Below are 21,778 nucleotides of genomic sequence, written 5' to 3'. Positions count from 1 at the left end.
CCTCCCCTGACCTGCAACTCTCACCTGTAACCAATGCCCACAGCCTAGGTTCTGCGGAGCAGAGGGCTTAAAATTCTCAGCCCCACATGCCCAAGTGCCCTAGCGACTACTCTAGCCCTTGCTCCTGAAGTTTCATACCCTCACATTATACTCTTGTGATATCACAAAGCTCCTCCACCCAAAAAGCCACCTGGAGGCCTCCTCCAAATCATTCATGGGTACGGGAGAAGCAGGAAAACGTCTCTGCGGTATCCTGGTGGTCACTTATAGTCCACTTCCCACAAAATAGTCCAACATGGCCATTAGGCTGGATTTCGGGTTGAACAGGCTTCCAGGGGCTGCCCTGTGCCTGGTCATACTTTTAGAAATCTGGTTTATAAGAGGAAGTGTAGCACAGGTTCATACAACTTGCAAATTAACGTTTGAAACTTGACAGGTTTCTAAATCGGGGATAACCTGCATGTAATAAAACCTACTCGTTGCAATCCAACAAACTGAAGCCCCGAACTCAATTTTTCCCATTCTCAGTCCGAATAGAGGAAAATGACATCAAAATAAAGTCGTATCAGAGATGAAACCAAAACACCATTTGAAGGAACATATTGAATAAATTAAATCCAATATTTTATACTTTCAGAATTGAATTATGACGATATCCAAATGATGAGTCAAAAGTCCTGAAATGGCCTCATTATCAAACTTAATTATCAGCTATCTAGAAAATTCCATGAGCCAGAATATTAACACACTCATTAAGAAATGCCACACTATTAAAAGCCAATCTTTTAATCCAAATTCTTCGGTTCACATAGACTTTAAAATATACTCAGAAAAATAAGTAAAAATATTCTAAAAAATAGTAAGGTCAGTCGATTGTAGGGGCTGATCTGTATTCTTATGGACCAGGCACTATTGTACATATCTTGTTTATCTGCACAATGATGATTGGGAGTATTAGCAGGATGTGTATTTTACTGAGAAGAAAACTTAAGCACATGGAGATGAAGTAGTTTATTAGGGTCAGACAGTAAATCTTGTCTATTAATCACTGGGCTCTATTGCCTCTGATCAAACTATTTCAATCATCATCAACCTCTGCAAAATGATAGTGGGTTAGACTATACTAACAGTGAAGCTGTGTGTAGATTGTGTAAGCATGAAAGTAACACACTGAAAAGTTGAACTGTACAGAGTAAAGCAAAACTAGATTCCACTATAACCCATTGAACTCCAACTACCAGGCAAACTCTTGCCTGTGTTTCTCCTGTTTATTCAAACGTTTATGTCCTATCCCATATCTGCCTCAAGTTCTCCTAGTTACATTTTTCAAAAGCACTCTAAAATATCACAATGTTTTTTTTTTATTTTTTTTTTATAATTGGTACTCAGAGGACTAACCCTCAGTCATCAGATTTTGTTTAGAGAATGTGGCCCTACCCTATGATTGGGTTGAGTCACCTCCCTGCCTTCTGCATGCTGGTGAAAGGGAAAGCAGAGACGCTGCTCTTAGCCCAGGGGCCAGTGAAAGCTACCAAGTGTGCCTCCGAGGCAGGAACTGGCTCTCAGAGCAGATCTCCCACTGGCATGGTAATGAAGCATCAGCGCTGAAGCCCATCCTGACCTTGTCCATTGGCAGAAGCTTTAGCGAGAACCCCGTGGGAATTTTGCTTTGGCCACTCCAGGCCCTCCTCTAGTCGCAGCCCAGCTGCTAAGGTCTCTAAGCAGACTCACTCCTCTGATGCCTGTCCAGCCGGGGACAGCGCACTGGTTCTCAGACTTCAGCAAGCCTTAGAATTTCTTGGCTGGCTGTTAACAGAAGGCCTGTGGGACCAGCCCCAATGATCCTGACTCAGGAGGGGGAGGGGTGGCCAAGATTTCACATTTCTAACGGGGAAGTGAGGCGATGATGGTGATGGCTCTGGGGTCACCCTTTGATGATCACTGATTTAAGTTGACAGTTATGAATCACAAGTCTCTTGGCCACCGGCAAGCACCACATCAGTTAAAAACATTTTCCATCAATTAGAGAATGGGTGACAACTAGCTGGTCTCATCTCATCCTCCGAAATTCTCCAAGTGAAAACGAGCAATAAACTTACGAGATAACCAGAGATAGCATTTTCTAGTGTCACGGCATATATATGGAGAAAGCACGAAGTCCCCCACATTGTTAAATAAAAATAAGCCAGCAATTGAATCTGTTCCTGTATCCCTTGTCTTCTGACACTGAACACGCACGTCTGGCAACGGAGGAGAAGCCAGGATGACCGCAGTACAACAGAAAGGCTTTGTATGTGGAGTCCAGAGGACCTTTCATCAGTGCCACCAGAAAAACCAGACCAACTTCACTAATCCTCACAACAGCCTCATCACAGGGGTCACCAACACATCTCCAGGGATTACATGCTACTGGGCTAGTGGCACAGTGATTCTAAATTACCAGAACAAAACAGAAAACACCTATGAACCCCTAGCCAACGCAGACACTTTTCAATATTAACATGAACTTTAAAAATTCACAAAAATTCAAGCAGTATTCGGGGGTGAGCTTTGTGGCACAGCAAGTTAAGCTGCCACTTAGGACACCCACAATCCCAAATCAGAGTCCCTGGGATCGAGTCCCGCCTCTGCCTCTACTTCTAACCCAGCTCCCTAATAATGTGCCTGGGAAAGCAGCAGATGATGGCCCAGGTGCTTGGCCCCTGCCACCCACATGATGGCTCCTAGCTTCGGTCTGTCCCAGCCCTGGCTGTTGGGGGCATCTAGGGCATTTGAACCAGTAGATGGAAAATATTCTCTCTCTCACTTTCTTTTTCTCTTTCTGCCTTTCAGGCAGATGTAAAAAATACACATCTAAATAAACTTGAGTGTTTGAATGCATTACCGAAAACACTAAGACTGGCCTACACCATATTTTGTCTCCTGCCAGTTATGCAAAGTGCTTCACCTCTTGCCAGCTGGGCAAAGTGCTTCACCTCTCTCTGTGTTACTGTTTCGTCATTAAAATGCGGGGGTTGGGGGTGATAATAAGCCTCTCATGTGCAGTTTTTATGAGGATTAAATGAAAGATTACATAGTAAGTATCCTGTAAATGTCAGCATAAATTATTAGTATTATTATTATTGATCAGACTTTGCAGTTTGCCAACTATATATTTAGATTATGTAAAATGGACTAATGTCACTCAAAGAGCTTTCTGCCCTCATCACTTACCACCTCCAGCACTAGTGAATTAACCTAGATATGTTTTTAACTAACGATTCAACATTTAGAATAAAAGTAGACCTAAGCTTAATCCTCATCTTTCCACAAAACAAGAACCAAAGACACAGCCAGATAGAGCTGACAGACTTGTGCTTTAAAGTCTCGTTGCACTAAATCTAAACAGATCCCATATGTTGCTAAAGCAGGCACCCACCAAGGTGAGAAAACCAGAGACAGATGTCTGATTGCCATTTTGGTGAAAGGGAAAGGAAAATGTTTGTTTGCTTTTTAAGGGTAAAAGAGAAACTTCAGCGGCTAAAAGGCAACCTGCTTTTATTAATACAAGTGTAGTAGTGCTTACTCAAGAACCCACAAGGAAGGAAGGAGACAGCTTTATGATCTGTTAGCTGTAGAGAGAGACAGCTCTCCTTGTGGGTACTCGGTCTTAGACACAAAATGTGGCTAATTCTTCCAGAAGATGGTGATAACTTCCAACACCTAACAAACCAAACTAACTGATAGAACTCCAGCGCATCTACTCCTAGGCACTACCTCATGAGTGCAATTTAAAGGTTCACAAATAACTAAACACTTGGGGAAGAAACTCAAGAGGCACCAGAGGAAAAACAAACTTGTGATCTCTTTACAACCCAGTGTGAACACACAAGCCCTTCAGAACATCAAAAGGACTTCACTTGGGAGCCAAAGAAACACAGATTGCCAGAGAGATGCACCCCAATGCCTGTGCCAGTGAAAATAGGCCCTGCATGCTCGTGACATGGATGGAATTCTCACCAAATCAGGACTCAAAACCATACAAACATTCATGTTCCGACTACTCCGCCTCCCACCCAGCTCCCTGCTGATGCATCCTGGGAGGCCACACAGTGCTTGGGCCCCTGCCACCCACATGGGAGACCCAGAAGGCCTTCCAGGCTCACGGATTCAGCCTGGCCCAGCCCTGGCTCTTGGTGACATTTGGGGAGTAAACCAGCAGATGGAAGATCAATATCTCTCTGTCTCTCCCTTCTCCCCCTCCCCCTTCTCTCTTTCAAGTAGTTGAAAAAATTTCTTAACTATATAAAGAGAATTTTTTTTCATCATTCTATTGTTGAACTTTTTACTTAGTGTAGGATTAATCTCATCAGTGTAAAGTAAACTGAAAATAGATCTTCGTAAAATTAAGAGCGGGAATAGCAGAGGGAGAAGAAGGGTGACAGCGTGAACAGAAGGTGGGAAGCATCGCTATGTTCCCAAATCTGTATATATGAAAAACATGAAAGTGCATACCTTAAATAAAAGTTAAAATAAAAAGTAAAAGTAAAAAAACAGAGAATGATGCCTCCAGTTCTGTTACAAATGCTATCAGCTATTATACTTAATTGGAGACGGATCCAAATCTATAGAGTTATCAGCAAAAAGAGAAAGAAATGGAATGATCTTTGTTACGCTGTGATTTCTTTTCTCACCTCTACATTTTCTGTACAAGTTTGGGATTTAGGAGGATTATACATTAGCTTTGTAATCAGAAACACTTTAGGGCATACTTTGTAAGACTGGAGACTTGTCAATGTACTTTTATTTATAGAGAACTTACAAGATAGGCTACGTGATCCACTACTCGTGGTTCTGAGTCTACATTCATGAATAATGTTCTAAATCAGCACAAATCCAGCATGCACCTCTCACCCTGAGCAGGTTAACCAAGTAGGGGAAGGGAAGTCTAATGACCACAGTTGCGCCTTTCAAGTGTCTGTCACTCCGCACTGCCACAGCGTGACCAGCACACTACATCCAGGAGTGGTTAAAACCAACCCAGAGAAACTGAAAATGCCAAGAGGCCCCCAGGATCAAGTGTACTCACGGAGCATACTCCACGTCACCACCTCAGAGGAAAACATTCCCCACCAGAATTCAAGCAGGGTCCTAGATCTCTCATACCCTCCTCCCAAGTCAGAAGGTAATCACACTCAGCAAGCAGAAATCCAGATAAACAGCAGGAAACAGGCTGCTTTCACATAAACTCAACTCACTGTGTCCTTACAGGTATTTAACAACACTACCCCTCCCTTCTCCTTTCTGGGTACAGGAAAAGCTTAATCATCTCTTTGGAAGCTCAGATTTCAGATATACCTAAAATCAAAGGATTAGTAATTAAAAAGAACTTGAGATACAGTTTAACAATCCATTCCAAAGATAATTCTTCATATTTTTCCCTAATCAATTGCCTTCTCCACAAGCAACAACAAAAATGGTAACTGAGATTATGCAAATTAAAAAAAATCAGCTAAAAGATACACAGCTAAAATAAGTAGAAAATAAATAAAAGCTAAAAGATAATCATTAGAAGATTACTTTGTATGAGATACAAGACAACTCCAAAAAAGTCATGGGAAATGGAATTAAAAGATAAGTTTATTTGGGTGCAGAGATATGTTGAAATCCATGCATAGAGGGCTCTTCAAAAAGTACATGGAAATGTGTAATACAAATATATCATGCATGGATTCTAAGAACTTTTGCACCACAATAAAGATGCCATTTAATTCCATTTTTCTATGAACTTTGTGCACTGTCCTGGGATATGAATGAAGACTAGCAGACTAATCTAAAAATTGCACATATGGAAAGTAGGGGGGGGGGGGTGTACCAGTGCTGTGGTGCTATGGGTAAAGCTGCTGCCTGCAGTGCTGGCATCCCATATGGGTGCTGGTTCGAGTCCCCACTGCTCCACTTCTGATCCAGCTCTCTGCTATGGCCTGGGAAAGCAGCAGAAGATGGCCCAAGTCCCCAAGTCCCTGGGCCCCTGCATCCATGTGGGAGACCTGGAAGAAGCTCCTGGCTTCAGATCAGCACAGCTCCGGCCGTTGCAGCCAACTGGAGAGTGAATCAGCTGGTAGATCTTCCTCTCACTCTGCCTCTCCTTCTCTGTGTGTGTAACTCTGACTTTCAAATAAATAAATATAAAAAAAAAAGTGGAGGGGGAATTTTTTTGTCTGTTTGCATAAAGAAACCTTGGAAGAAGAAAACTAATGGAAGTGGTTATCAGGCAGGAGGCAGGAAGGCAGAGCAGAGGGAGCACAGAGCCAGGCAACCCTTTGAGTTTTCTAGTTCAACAGCGTAAACGTATCTCCCATTCATAATGCAAATGAAAATGTATGTTTGGGTTTTCGGCACTACATCATGATTTTCCCACCAACCTGAGCCCTCGGTAAATGCACTGCCTGGAGGGCTGTGAGGTGGCTACTAAATACAACTGGAATATCTGCAGAAGGGTGGCCGGGGCCCTGCCCAGCCGGTGGTCCCAGCAGCAGACCCTCAGCTGGGCAGGCTCCCCAGAAGTTCTGACATGCCAGCAAAATCAGGCGTCATCCAATTATGCTCAGCAGAGCCCAGCTTAATTCAATTTGCTTTGCTACACACCCTGGTCTCGGAGTCCTCAGCAGGGTCTATCAGATGCCTAATATTGTTACATAGAAAGCCCTCATACCTCACCATGTGCTACTGCAATGTAATCCGTTCATTACTATACCATCCTCTGCAAATTACTAATGCTGTTACCAATATTTAATCAGCAGGATGGGGGGGGGGGGTAGAGGAAAGCATAAGAAACAATTTCCCTGGAGGAATAATCTAGAATAATTATTTTCTAAAGTGAAATACTGCTTTTCTGCATGAGTGGGAATCTCTTGTGAAACAAATCAGAATTGTAAGTGAGATTAAAGCAGTACTAACAGAAGAAATTTTCCACTATTCCACAGTGCAGGGGAAGGGGGGTGAAATCCTTATTCCAAAAGGGTCTATATTGGTATTTTAGAACAAAATTTCTAGACAAAATGCTATGAACATTAAATATCATTGTTGTATACATATGTGAGTGGCACCATCCCACAAACTTGCAGGCAGGATTTGCTAAGCTAGATATCTGCTAAAAATCCAGTATAAACTGGCAAGCTGGGATTCAGAACGGACTCTCTCCTAGAAATCACAGTACAAAGATTGGTTCATTCTATTCCAGATTATTTAGTTACATATCCAATCCTCATTATTTAATTACATTTCTCACCAGCTACATGCAACTGTTGAGTACCTGGAGGAAGGACTCTCTTACTCATTTGATGAGCCTTCCAATTTCACCCCAGCAGAATAACCGAAACACACTTCAGAAATAGATGAGCACCCTGCCACCCTTAGTGGACGAGACTGTAGGATGGACACACAGATACACAGACAGACAGACAGACAGACATACACACACACACACACACACACACACACCCCTCCGTTCAGCAAAGCTACCAGGGGCGCTGTTCCTTGCCTCACCCCAGACAGCTGATTCAGACACTCCAGGGGCGGGGCCTGGGAATCCAAGTTGAACCAAGCCCCACTGCCTCTGATGATTCAGAGCCTGCCGGAAACTCGGAGATGAATGAAAAGCTGCAAACGCCCCAGGAAAGCTGCGATCTGAGCAGCACCCATCCAGCGAGGACAGGCGCTGGGGTCTGGGTGGGGACTCCACCTCTGGAGCAAGTGACGCCACAGGGACAGCCCTTCCAGGGCGAGGAAGCTAAGCAGGAGCTGAGCAGGCTCTGCAGGGCCCACAATAGGAGGAAATGGAGGCCAAAGGCTTGGAGGAAGAAAGGCAGGCCACATAAAGGCCCCCAGCCTTCCACGCATTGCGGCCGGGAGCTGCTGACCCCTTCAGATCCCTGTGCACGGTGCTCGACTGTCACAGTCAGAAGCATTCTGTCTCCTCTCCCGCTCCAGCTCGCCTCTGGATGTGGCCCAGCCTCCCCTGGGGTGGCCATCTGCAGAGAGACAGGGACATGGATGCACCCTCAGCCTTCAAGGTCATGGAGACAGGGGCAGCCAACGGGGAACCAAGGTCAGCACGAGCCTGTCCCTGCGCTGGGTCATCCCTCAGCTGCAGCCTCACACTTCTTGGCCATGTGCTAGTAGTCGGTGAGATTTCAAGACAGAGAGAGAGAGGAAACGGAAAAAGCCCAGAAAACTTCATGGCTTTTCTGAACTGAGTTATCTGACCAGTGTTTGCCATATCTTCTGGGCATGGGTTTGCCCCATCTGAGGGAAGCTCAGGATTTGCAGTTAGACCCAGTAATACAGAGTTAGCAACCACAAGGTCAGCGTAAGGCCAAAGCTACAGACAGCCATGCTGGGCTCAAAGCCCAGCTCCACTGCTTCCCAGTGGTGAATGTGGGCGACCTGTGCCCTAGTAGAACCCTCTCCCGGACAGAAACAACAGCAGTACCCACCTCATGGATCTACTGTCCGGCCCAGAGCAGATGCTCCAGCATCACCAGGCAACACAGTCACTGCAAAGACGCTGCCTACCAGAAAGGGGGACTGCCCGCTGCCTAGGTATGGGTATCGGGGATGACACTTGTTGCTTCAGTGATGCCCAAGAGGGGTCATTTATCGGCAAAGAAAAGAACTGAAGCTGGGACCTCCCGGCTCCTGCCTCCAAGAGTTTCCCATTCTCAGGCCGAAGCGCCAGCCCTCCCGCCACGTTTGCCAGTGCTGTGCATCTGCAGAAGTGCAGACCGCAGAGGTAACCGGCATGTGAAAGCAGCATGGCTCGCAGAGCCACCCTACTGATTTGGAACTTCAGTTCCTGTAGAATTCAGTCACTCCAGGGCATAAACCAATGTGAAGAGAAGCAAAATTAAATGAGTTACCAGGTACTTAGCTAGGGGCAAGCCATTTTCTTTTACACTTAAAATTTGAGTTTTTTGTTTGTTTGTTTGTTTGTTTTGGTTAAAGATACTACAATGACAGCCAGTCTGGTCTTAAAGAGCACAAAACATTTTTTTTTTTACTAAAATGGGAAATTGGGGGCCGGCACTGTGGCACAATGGGTTAACACCCTGGCCTGCAGTGCTGGCATCCCATATGGGCGCTGGTTCGAGACCCGGCTGCTCCACTTCTGATCCAGCTCTCTGCTATGGCCTGGGAAAGCAATAGACGATGGCCCAAAACCTTGGACCCCTGCACCCATGTGGGAGACCCGGAAAAAGCTCCTGGCTCCTGGCTTCGGATCAGTGCAGCTCTAGCTGTTGCGGCCAACTGGGGAGTGAACCATAGGATGGAAGACCTCTCTTCCTTCCTCCCTCCCTCTCTCCCTTTCTCCCTCTCTCCCTCTCTCTCTCTCTCTCTGTGCCTCTCCTCTCTGTGTAACTGACTTTCAAATAAATTTAAAAATCTTAAAAATAAATAAATAAAATGGGAAATTAAAAAATATACAAAAAGGAAAACTAGGAGTGAGCATTTAAGCTAGCACTGAAGATGGCTGCATCCAACATCAGAGTGCCTGGGTACAAATCCCAGCTCCAGCTCCTGACTCCAGCTTCTTGCTAATACAGACTGTGAGGAAGTGATAAAAACAGGCTCCTCCCAACTGGGCTCCTCCTACCCATGCAGGAGCCCTGGATTGAGTCCCTGGCTTCCAGCTTCAGTAGGGCACAACCCTGGCCACTGCAGGTATTTGGGGAGTGAACTAGTAAATGGGAGCTCACTCTACCTATCCTTCTCTGTCTCTCAAATAAGTAGACAACTTATGTTTTAAAATCACTGGATAGGGGCCGGCGCTGTGACATAGTGGGTTAAGCCACCGCCACATGGGTGCCAGTTCAAGTCCCGGCTGCTTCACTTCCAATCCAGCTCTCTGCTATGGCCTGGGAAAGCAGTAGAAGATGGCCCAAGTCCTTGGGCCCCTGCACCCACATGGGAGACCCGGAAGAGGATCCCGGCTCCTGGCTTTGGATCGGCAGCTCCGGCTGTTGTGGCCAATTGGAGAGTGAACTAGCAGATGAAAGACCTCTCTCTCTCTGCCTCTCCTTCTCTCTGTGTGTAACTCTGACTTTCAAATAAATAAATAAATCTTAAAAAAAAAAAAATCACTGGATGATAGCAGAAGTGAAGCCGGACTTGAGTCTCCCAATTCCTACTCCAATGAGCTGTCTGTCTATTGCAGTACTCCTCGACTCTGCACTTATTAAACATTCTGGAGACAATGGTTCAATAGGATTTTGGGGAAGTCTGGGAATCTTTACCAAAAGTTCCAGGCATTGCTAAGGTCAGGCAAGTCTGGGAAATACTGCTTTATCACACACAGCTTCCTTAAGCTTGATGATACAATCTGATCATTCAACCACTGTCAGTGTCTGTTCATAAATGTAGAGACTGTCCTGGGATTAGAGGGGGGTGGAAACCATACCCCCACCAATATCCTCTCTAGCATATGGTATGTTTCAACCAAAGCAAGTCTTATGCCAATTTCACCAGCTAGTCAAACACTTAGGAGCAGGCAGACACAAAAACAGTCCTACGACCTGTTCTTAGAAGAGCAGTTACATCTCCACTCTGGGTTAGAACTCTGGTAAGTATTTTGCATAGAGGGTTCATTCTGAGAAAGAAGCAAAAACATTCTGACATCAGGACCAGCCAACCTTCTGGTTAGCTCAAGAGACAGTCTACTGTGAGGTAGGATGGCTCTCAGTACCTAGTAAAGGCAGCAGCCTACTGCTTCTGTCAAATTTCCAAACAAGTCTATGCAAAGACAGTGCCCATACAAGCTTCCTGGCAGCAGTCGTTTCGAACACCATTCACCTCACCTCTAAAATGTAGGGTACCAGACCATCACCTGTAGGCGCTCAGGCTGAGCCCCACAACACCTCCAAGGGGCACCACTCACTGCACAGCAAATGGGACCCCCTATAGTTACGCGACCCAGCAAACATCCCTCGGCTTGGAACAGTTTTGAAATCTAAGGGGGAAAACCATTCGGCTTCTCTAGGGTTATTTTTTTTTTTTTTTTAAGGCCAGGAAATTCATCTTCTCTTACTCTCTTTCAACAACAAAATTTCCTATTAACCCCGGAAGTACTTCTAAGGTGAACTGAAGAGTTTGGGGTCAGAAATTAGAATACTTTGTCTCTTCCTAGCCACAGAACTTCCATTTCCTCATCTGTAAAATGTTCAGAAAAGGGGGCCGGCACTGTGACATCATAGGTTAAACCTCCGCCTGAGGCGCCAGCATCCCAAATGGGCACCAGTTCTTGTCCTGGCTGCTCCTCTTCTGATCCAGCTCTCTGCTATGGCCTGGGAAAGCAGTAGAAGATGGCCCAAGTCCTTGGGCCCCTACATCCACATGAGAGACCCAGAGGAGGCTCCTGGCTCCTGGCTTCAGATGGGTACAGCGCCAGCTGTTGCAGCCATTTGAGGAGTTAACCAATGGATGGAAGACCTTCCTCTCTCTGTCTCTCCCTCTCTCAGTAATTCTGCCTCTCAAATAAATACATAAATCTTAAAAAAAAAAAATGTGTAGAATGCAACCTCGTTACCTACTTCACAAGGTTAGTAACTCAAATAATAAATAGAAAAGAGACTTTTTTGATCATAAAGTTACTACATAAGTACAGCATTATTCCTCATTATAAAAAGAAACCAAACAAGAACTTTGAAAACACTGTGCTAGCTGTAAGGAGCCAGTCACAAGGACCTCCACATGGGGGAATCCATTGGTGTGGGATGTCTAGAAGAGTCACATCTACAGAGGCAGAAAGCAGATTAACAGGTGCCTGCCGGTGGGAAATAGATAATAACTGCTATTGAAGTTTGTATAGCAGATGAGGAAAACTTTCTAACATTGCCTGCAATGATGGGTGCACGACTCTGATTACACTGAAAGCCACTGAATTGCATACCTCACATGAGTGGATCATAGGGTGCATAAACACTACCTCAATAAAGAAGTTTTCTTTTTTTTTAAGATTTATTTTTATTTATTTGAAAGAGTTACAAAGAGAGGTAGAGACAAAGAAGTCTTCCATCCACTGGTTCACTCCCCAAATGGCTACAATGGCCAGAACTGAGCTTATCTTAAGTCAGGAGCCAGGAGCTTCTTTTGGGTCTTCCATGTGGGTGCAGAGGCCCAAGGACTTGGACATCTGCTACTGCTTTCCCAGGCCATAGCAGAGAGCTGAATCGGAAGTGGAGCAGCTGGGACTCGAACTGGCACCATATAGGATGCCAGCACTTCAGGCCAGGGCTTTAACCCGCTACACCACAGCGCCGGCCCCTAAAGAAGTTTTAAAAAGGAGAAAAACTAATCTCACAGGCCTTAAAAACAAAACACAATGGTTGAGTGTCCATTGATTTCTGTGTAGCAAAGTCTGTGTTGACTGTTGACACAGTGGGACAGTAACTATTTACATTTCTGGCTGCAGCCACTGTTTTCAGTGGGAACTCATTTTGTCAGCAAAATTAATGAAGTTTGACTCTTACAGAAACTAGCAGACATGGGTGATGAAACCAAAAACGCTAAGAAGGTAGAAAATTCTATCTACTGTATTTGTTTTGAAAGCATCTGTCTTGCTCACTTGGATTTGTAGCAAGCAGTGCAGCCCTTCCTCCCTAAGGCTTCTGTAGTTATCCTTCCTGACAACAAGCAGTTAGATTATATTAGCTCATTTCAAGAGTCTATGGCGCTATCACGTCCAGGAGCTGTTTTGACATTGAAAAAACAGAGGCAGCCATCTGCGAGCTCAGGGAATTTGTGACTCGGCACAGGGGAGCAGAAGTGGGTACACCATTTCAGCACCCGGCTGTATACACCAGGACTTCAAAAACTAGGCGGAAAAATGGCACTAGAAGATAACGTTTACTTTTGGTGCAAAAACAATTCAAAATCTGTGCAGTTTTTCATCCTACGCATTTTCGGAAGACCCTGACATAATGAAGGAGGTGCGTATTCATGTTGTGAGAGCCTCCCACAGCGTGGAGGTGTCCGGAAAGCATTGGAGGGCCTTCCAATGAATAGAAGCAGCATCCTGTGTATTCTCCCCAATCTGCCACAAAAAATCACTTTGCATGATTTTTTTTTTTTAATCAATGAGACTTGAACAGCAAACCTGATGAAAAACTTGAAATGTTTAAGGTCAGCAGGATTAGCCCCAGGATGCTGTCTGTGTCTTGACATTTTTAAAGTTGTTCCATGAACTCTTTTTATTGGGTAGGACCCAGCACTGAATGAAATGAGTGATCTACTGCCTTCTGGCAAGAAACTCATTAAAAAGTTTATCTGACAAGAAGGATGAAACTGTCAGCCATCCCCATCCTTAGCATTATTTATCAAAAGTATCTAAACATTCTTCCTCACTTTCACAGGCTCCTACAGGGAAATGATGTATGCCATGGGAGCACAGCTACCCAACTAGAAGGTCTGGGCTCTAGGGTGGCTGTGCCGATGGCCAGCCCACTGCCCAACCTGGGGTGAACATCGCCAAAGCTCTTGGACTTGATTTCCTCTCCTATTGAGCTTTCCTGAAATGGATGGCAACCACAGTCAACTCCAAGTCTAGATATCTACATACCCACAACTAATGGAGTATGGTATTCTGAAGACCTGCCTAGAAGTGTCCCCCAGATAACTTCAAATTGTAGCTTTTCCACAGGAGCAAGGCCTGAGGCATTGTTATTAAAGAATCCCAATAGAGGCTAAATAGAACAAAGGCACAAGGAGCCAGCATTGAGGACTAGTGGGTTAAGCCACTGCCTGAAACACTCGCCTCCCATATGAGCACAGGTTCAAGTCCCGGCAGCTCCAGCTCCCTGCTAATGTATGTGGGAAAGCAGAAGATGGCCCTGGTACTTGGTAGCAGATGGCCCAAGGACTGGGGGCACTGCCACCCATGTGGGAGACCCGGATGGAGTTCCAGGCTCTTGGCTTTGGCTGCCTGGCCCAGCCCTGGCTGCTGACACCTCTCTCTCTTTCTCCCTCACCCTCTCCCTCTTTTTCTCTCCTCTTGTCCCTCCCTCTGAAACTCTTCCTTTCAAATACCTAAAATAAACCTTAAAAAAAAAAAAAAGGAATGAATGTACAGGCTTTTTACTGCTTGTTAGCATATAAAAAATTAAATGTGTGAAGGTGAAAGAAGACACAAAACTAATGTGTCTATATAGTTGGGCTTTCTTCTCTATATGAGTACTTATACTCTCGGGCATAATTATATGCAATAAAATTCCTCTTTCAAGACCATTAAAAAAATGATGAGCCAGGGTTTCTGGTATGAAATCAAAGCCTTTTAAAATTCAAACAATCTTATGAAAAGTTTTGAAAAGAGTTAGATCAACTTTAGTTAACAGAGAATTCGGAAGATACCTGGTTATGGTCAGTGGCCTACTGGGAAATACGCATGCTAAAAAAGAGGCACACGAGAGATACACTGAAATGCAGAATAAAACTAGCAAAGGAGTTTTTGACCTTCAGGGAGCTTTGTGTTGTCATTCCCAAATAGATGAGTTTATCCAGCAGTCAGATCTGCCTCTGGTTCACCCATGCACACACACCCTACACAGACAAGGCACAGAGGCAACAAGCAATCATCTCGTTGACTGTGACATTCACTAGCACAGCATAATCCCACACATGAGGTCATTATTCACAGCAAGGAGGTATATTCTGATGATGTCCCAACAACTTTATCAGATTCCCTCCCTCCTTTCTGAGTATTTTTTTCCCCTTGGAGCAGCACACTCTCCCAGGCTGGGAACTGTCCACAAAGTGCTGACAGTACAATCAAAGGGATGCACTGTAAAAATGTACAACCACCACGAGATAAATGCACAACTCGGAGAAAGATGTATCACAGCAAGTAATCTCCCTGGATTAAATCACTGAAAATGTGAACTCTAGGTGGAAAGTCGTTAAAATATGGCTGAGAGTTCCTAGCAAGTTGGAAAACAAGCTCCTCAAGATTGCATATAAATTGATTCTAAGAGAAACAGGATTGCATCCAGAGCTGCTGAAATCCAGAAGTTACAGCAACCTCTCCCCTCCCACCCTGCAACCCATCAGCCACTTACTCTTTCGGTTTAGGATTATGATCAAGTCCCCACACTTAAAAGGCAGCAACACACAAGCATCACACTGGAAGTGTCTCTGCTTTGGGCCAGCTGGAAATTCCAGTTGCTTCATTCACCCAAGCCATTACAGCTTGGAGAGTTCCCTGTGTCAGGACCTAGGCTTGCTTCTAGGGGTGGGAAGAGGTCAGAGTGAGATGAATGGGAATCAGAGTCCCAGCTCAAAGTCAAGGTTCTGTGAATTGCAAAGAGCTGGGGGCGGCCGGTGGGAGAAATTAAAGGCGGCGCCGAAAGGGAAAACCCTGAACTGAAAGTCTGCACACCTGTGTCTGCAGGTAAGCGCGCAGGCACAGCTCACGGCCGGCGGACAGGTGACAAGCAGTCCCGAGAGATTTCCCAGGGATTTTTTTACAAACGGATTCTCACGGAGTCTCAAGAAGTGTACCTGTAGCTAAATTATGCCCTGGCTCTCCAACAGGTTACCTTCCTCTGACCCTCTACCCACGCCCGTGGCTCCTCCCCTGTAACACAGACGCCCGTGGGTTTCCTCTCGGCCTCCCAGACACAAGGATCAGACAATGGGCGGCGGCCAGCCCAATTCCCACACCCCGCGCCCGCTCCATCAGGGCAGCCGAGAACCGCCCGGGACCCGGGAGCCGGAGGGCGCCACGCGCGCCTGCCACCTGCACGGCCCTGGCGCTGGGGTCGGCGGCAGCCGCCGCCCGAGACCCCGACCCCTCACGGGGCGCCAGGGGCTCGGGCTGGGCGCGGCGGCCCAGCGGGGCCGCCAGGGGGCGGGAGCGAGCTCAGGCCGGGCGCCTCCCCCGCCCCGTTCCCTTCCCCCGACCCGCCGGCCACTCACGGATTTTCACTCGGCGGTGGTCCAGGCGCGCGGCGGCGGCGTGCAGGGCGTCGAGGCGGCGGTGCAGCGCGGCGGTGCGCCGGCCCAGCGAGGCCGCCTGGTCCTCGAGCTCGCCGAAGATGTCCCCGGCGCAGCGCGACAGGTCGGCCAGCTGCGCCAGCAGGCAGACCAGGGCGTGCGAGCTGACCTGCTCCAGCGAGCGGAAGAGCGGCGCGCCCGCCGCCCCGGCCGCCGCCGCCGCCTCGGGCCGGCGCGGCCGCGCGGGCTCCACGGTCCTCTGGTGGAAGGGCATGGCCGCGCGGGGCGCAGCAACGCTAGTCCGCCCCCCGTCGGCTCGGGGCGCGAGTCCGCATCCAACACAAAGAGCAGTCCCGGGCGCTCCTCCCAGGCAGGACGGACGGACGCGCGGGGTGGCGGGCAGCAGCGGAGCCTCGGGACGGTGAGGGAGCCCGGGGCGTCCCCGCCCCCGCCGGGGCTCCCGGGCCGCGCGGCCGGAGGAAGTCCCGGGCGCAGCTGGCTGGCGGGCGGGCGGCGAGTGGAGCCGCGAGTCCCGCTCAAGTTTGCAGGCGGGCAGGAAAGAGCCGGCGGCTCCTTCCCTCCCTCCGGATTGGAGAGGGAGGAGGAAGCGGGGGAAGTGCCGCCGACACCGGGCGCGCGGGAGGGGAGGCGAAAGAAAGGAAAGGGGGAGGAGAAAAGGGCCGGCCCGGGGAACCACCTGCGGCTCCCGCGGCCGCCGCGCCCTGCGCCCGCCTGCGGCGGCGGCGGCGGCCCCGGCGCCTCAGCGCACCCTGCCGGGGCGGCCGCGGCCCCGCAGTCCCGGGAATCCCAGGTCGCCGCCCTGCTCCCCTCCGGAGCAGAGCCCCGGGCCGTCCCCCAAGCCGGGGTGGGGCGCCGCGCAGACGGAGGCACCGCCGGGCCGCCCTCGGGCTGCTCACCTGAGCTCGGGTCCCGGCTGCCTGCCCCTCGAGGAACGTCCGGGGCCCCCGCCTGGGTACCCCTCGTCTCTCCCAGTTTCCTTCTGGAAGGCGGCCAAGACTTCTGGGCGGCTTCACTGGACCTCAGAGAAGACGTCATTAAATCGTCCGGGGGGGGGGGTCGGCGTCCCAGTCAGAAGAGGACCCGAGGACCCCAGTTCAGGGGTCTCGTCCTGTTGGCCGCCTACCCCTTGCAGAGCCGGATCTGTGCCGCTCCCCTCCAAGCGTGAGAGCTGAGGAGCCAGGGGGCCCCCCGAATTCAGCGCCTGCAGGACGCTGACACTGAGTGCTGCCGAGACCTCGGCCAGGGGTCGCCCCGCTAACACGCGCTTTCTAGTCAGAAGTACTTGAGGAGACGGAGCCCGGCAACCCGGAGCTGCAAGCCCACTGGCCTCAGAAAAGGAATCTCGGTGCTTCTTCGGTTTCCGCCCTCTCAATGACCCGGGGTACAGTGCGCTCACCGGCAAGGGTGGGGACTCAGTCTCCCGACTCCCGCAGACCCCAGGGTGGGACTCGCCACGGCTCCTCGGGCTTTCCCGAGGCTCCGCGCGTGCCCGCAGAACGTCCTGGGGGCTGCTATAGTGGGGAGAACGACACCCCTGCGGCACGTCCTCTGTAAACACCGGGAGCACTGTGACTGTGATGTTGCCTGAGGAGGACGCGCTGAGTGTCTGTCAGGCACTGAACTCCCAGAGGCTCCATCCCGGTCTAGTACAGCAGGCAGAACTTTTATTGGTTTATTTGAAAGGCAGAGTGACAATGAGAAAGGGAGTCACAGAGATCTTCCATCCGCTAGTTTTCTCCCCCTCAAATGGCCATAACAGTCAAGACTCTGCCAGGTGGAAAGCAGGGGCCAGGAACTCCATCTGGGTTTCCCACGTGGGTGCAGGGGCCCAAGTACTTGGGCCATCATTTGCTGCCTTTCCCAAGGCATTAGCAGGGAGCTGGCTGGGAAGTGGAGCAGCCAGGACTCAAACCCGAGGCCCGTGTGGCTGGGACCTCCCTGGCTGTGAATTAACCGGCCCCATCACAAATCTGTTTGAAAACATTCTTATCACCCCCCCCACACACACACACACCAAACATTTCTCTTTAGTACTCACTCCCCTCACCCCACAACCCCTTAGTATACTACCATTCATATCCAGACATCTATTTTTATGAACTTACCTGGTCTACACTTTTCATGTGAATGAAATTGTGCCTTTGTGACTTTATTTTTTTTAATTTATTTGAAAGGTAGAGAGAGACAAAGGTCTTCCTTCCGTTGGTTCACTCCCCAAATGGTTGCTATGGCCAGAGCTACGCCGATCCAAAGCCAGGAGCCAGGTGCTTCCTCCTGGTCTCTCATGTGGGTGCAGGAGCCCAAGCACTTGGGCCATCCTCCACTGCCCTCCCGGGCCACAGCAGAGAGCTAGACTGGAAAAGGAGCAACCGAGACTAGAACCTGGCACCTATATGGGATGCCGGCACTGCAGGCAGAGGATTAACCAAGTGAGCCACGGCACCGGCCCCCTTTGTGACCTTTTGTGACTGGCTGCTTTCCCTGGGTGTCCTGTGTTTGAGGTTCATCCATCTTCTAGCTTTTGAGTTCTCTTGTATGGCTGAATAATGTCCCCTTGTGTGGATGTGCCATATTCTGTTCCTCCAATCATCTGCCAATGGTGGCTTGACTTCCCTCTTTTGAGCCGTTATGAACAACACTGCTGTAAATATTCGGGCGCAAGTGTTTGTGGGGACATGCTTCCATTTCCCTAGGGTACACACCTAGGAAGGGAAGTGCTCTGGGAACTCCTGAGGAGCTGCAGACCGGTTGCCAAAGCACCTGCCCCATTTTGCTTTCCCACCAGCAAAGCAGGAGGGCCCCAGTGTCTCTGTATCTTCGCCAACACTTGTTACTACCTGCCTTTTTAGTACAGCCACTCTAGTGGGTGGGGTAGCTCACTGCGGTTTGGGTTTGCGTTTCCCTGATGGTGAAGGATGCTGAGCAGGCTTTCATGTCTTCACTGGCCACTGCTTATCTTCAGTGAACAACAGTGCAGAGGCCAGGGTTGTGGCGTGGTGTAGTGGGTTAAGCTGCCGTCTATGATGCTGGCATCCCATATGAGCACCAGTTTGTGTCCCAGCTGCTCCACTTCTGATCCCACTCCCTGCTAATGGTGTGGGAAAAACAGCAGAAGATGGCCCAAGTGCTTGACCTCTGCTACCCATGTGGGGGACCTGGATGAATTTCCTTGCTCCTGGCCTCAGCCAGTCCCAGTCCTGGCCACTGTGGCTTCAGCCTGGCCCAGCCTTGGCCGTTGTAGTCACTGGGGAGTGAACCAGTGCATGGATGATCACTCTATCTCTGTATCTCCCTCTCTCTGACTCTTTCAAAATAAATGAAAATCTTTAAAAAGAAAAAAAAAAGACTTCTTAAAAACACTGAAGAAAAATCTACTCAGATTATTTGCCCATTTTTAAAGTCAATTTATTATTCTGATGATGCAGTAGTTCTTTATACAAGTAATTCTTTATATAGTAGTACTAGATACAAGTCCCTTATCACGTATAACACAAATCATCTAACAGTCTGTTGTAGTTAAGCATTTTCCTTTATTTATTCATTTTTCTCATTCCTTGACATTATCTTCTTGGTTTGAAAAGAAATATGGTGGAGCCGGCGCCGTGACTCACTTAGCTAATCCTCTGCCTGTGGTGCCGGCACTCCGGATTCTGTCCAGGTTGCTACTCTTCCAGTCCAGCTCTCTGCTATGGCCCAGGAAGGCAGTGGAGGATGGCCCAAGCGCTTGGGTCCCTACACCCACATGGGAGACCAGGAGGAAGTACCTGGCTCCTAGCTTCGGATCGGCGCAGCGCCAGCCGTAGCAGCAATCAGGGGAGTGAGCCAACAGAAGGAAGACCTTTCTCTCACTGTCTATAACTCTCTCTCTCTGTCTCTCTCTCACTGTCTAACTCTTCCTGTCAAAAAGTAAAAAAAGAAAAAAAAAGAAAAGAAATATGGTGGGACCTGTACAGCAGGTTAAGACTCTACCTATGACAACAGAACACCATATCAGAGTGCCTGTTCAAGTCTCCACTGCTCTGCTTCTGATCCAGCTCCCTGCTCCTGTGCCTGGGAAAGCAGCAAGAGATGGCCCAAGTGCTTGGCCCCTGCAACTCATGTGGGAGACCCAGATGAATTTCCCGGCTCCTGGCTTCAGGCAGGCCCAGTCCTGGCCACTGTGGCCATTTCGTGAGTGACCCAGGAAATGGAAGACCTCACTCTATCACTCTGCCTTTCAAATAAATAAAATAAATCTTTTCAAAAGTATGGTTTAGTCACATAAACTAATGTTAGGGGAACAAGGATATTTTTGTAGAGTTGTAATCCTGGCACAGTATGAGTAGAATTTTTGATGAAATTATTTCATTGGTCCAAAAGCTGAATTTAGAATCAGGACTTATGAGGCATATCCATAAAAGCAACTTAATTCTTACTTCCTATCATCCCTTTACCAATCCTCTAGGTGCTGACATTGTGGCACAGTGGGTTAAGTTGCCATCTGCCATTCCAGTATCCCACAGGAGTGCCAATTCAAGTCCTAGCTGCTCCACTTCCAATCCAGCTCCCTGCAAATGTGTCTAAGAAAGCAGCAGAGGATGGCCCAAGTCTCTGAACCCCTGCTATCCACATGGGAGACCCAGATGAAGTTCCAAGTGCCTGGCTTCAGCCTATCTCAGCCCTGGATGCTGTGGCCATTTGGGGAATGAACCAGTGGATGGAAGATTGGAAGATTCATTCTCTCTCTCTCTCTCTCTCTCTCTCTCTCTCTCTCTCTCTGCCTTTCAAATAAATAAATCTTTTAGGAGAGGGTAGTTGTTCTCCAAACGACAATTCAGCAGTTATATAGCATTTTTGTTCTCTCTCAGGTAAAAGAAAATCCTGTTGCAAACCTGTTCTCCATTCCAGCAATTAAAATCATGCCCCCTTTCCAGCAAGTCCTCAGAGCAGACAGGTGAGCCATAAGTTTCACTGCCACCCTGTGTCACCCTTCTGGGGTCAGCTTGTTACCCAGGTGTTGGAAGCAGGGACGCAGGAAACCTGGGCAGGAATGCACTGGACTGGAGGACTGGCCAGGTGCTCTGGTGAAGGTACAGCACGGCCTCAGGGCATGGGGTGCACAGGCTTTGAAACTGACTCCCATGAACACTTCTGTGCTCCCCTGCTGGGAATGCTGGCCCCACTTCCTGACACCCAGACTGCTGCACCTGCCTCCAGCAAGAGTTGTAGCCAACAGCACCCACCAGCCTCTGCGAGAGGCCAGGAGAAGCCCTTCTCATGTAGTGTGGCTTCAGAGGCAGGGCCTGTGCCCATTGCAGGGTGTAGAGAGCCCTCGTAATGCAGCTCTGTCCAAGCAAATAACCTCCTGAAGCCTCCCTCCATCTCCAGGCACTGGACTCTTTTATGCTGTCTAGGAATGAGGATCTCTCTGTCTATAACTCTGCCTGTCAAATAAAATAAACCTTTAAAAAAAAAGGGGGGGGGGTTGGGCTCTGCTCTATAACACTTATCTCTGTTCCCTAGTCATTAAGAATGGAGAAAGTCGGGGTGGACATCTAGCCTAGCAGTTAAAATGCTGGTTAAGACACCCGCATACCCCAGCGGAGTACCAGGGTTCATGTACCTGCTCTAGCTCCTGACCCCAGCATCTGTTAATGCAGCCCCTATAGATGGGGCTGATGACTCAAGTGATTGGGTCCTGGCCTCCCATGTGGGAAGACCTGAACTAAGTTCCTAGCTTTGGCCTGGGACAGCCCTGGCCATGGTGGACCTCTGGGGAGTGAACCAGAGGATGGGAGTGGGCTCTCTCTCTCTC

At 48.6% G+C, this 21,778-nt stretch overlaps 1 protein-coding gene across 1 annotated transcript in view; it reads right to left on the bottom strand.

Annotated features, from left to right (window-relative positions):
* The window catches only part of NHSL1 (NHS like 1), a 281,963-nt gene extending 272,972 nt beyond the window's left edge, over window positions 1–8,991 (bottom strand). The window contains exon 1 of the mRNA XM_070073518.1: window positions 1,622–8,991. The gene's annotated coding sequence lies outside the window, so the exon portion shown is untranslated. The remainder of the gene's footprint in view (window positions 1–1,621) is intronic.
* Window positions 8,992–21,778: the final 12,787 nt, after the last annotated feature.

The sequence above is a fragment of the Oryctolagus cuniculus genome, chromosome 5 (genome assembly GCF_964237555.1).
Source record: "Oryctolagus cuniculus chromosome 5, mOryCun1.1, whole genome shotgun sequence".
NCBI classification, from domain to species: Eukaryota; Metazoa; Chordata; class Mammalia; order Lagomorpha; family Leporidae; genus Oryctolagus; species Oryctolagus cuniculus.
Note: the sequence above shows the minus strand (reverse complement) of the source record. Positions and strands in the feature narration are given on the sequence as shown.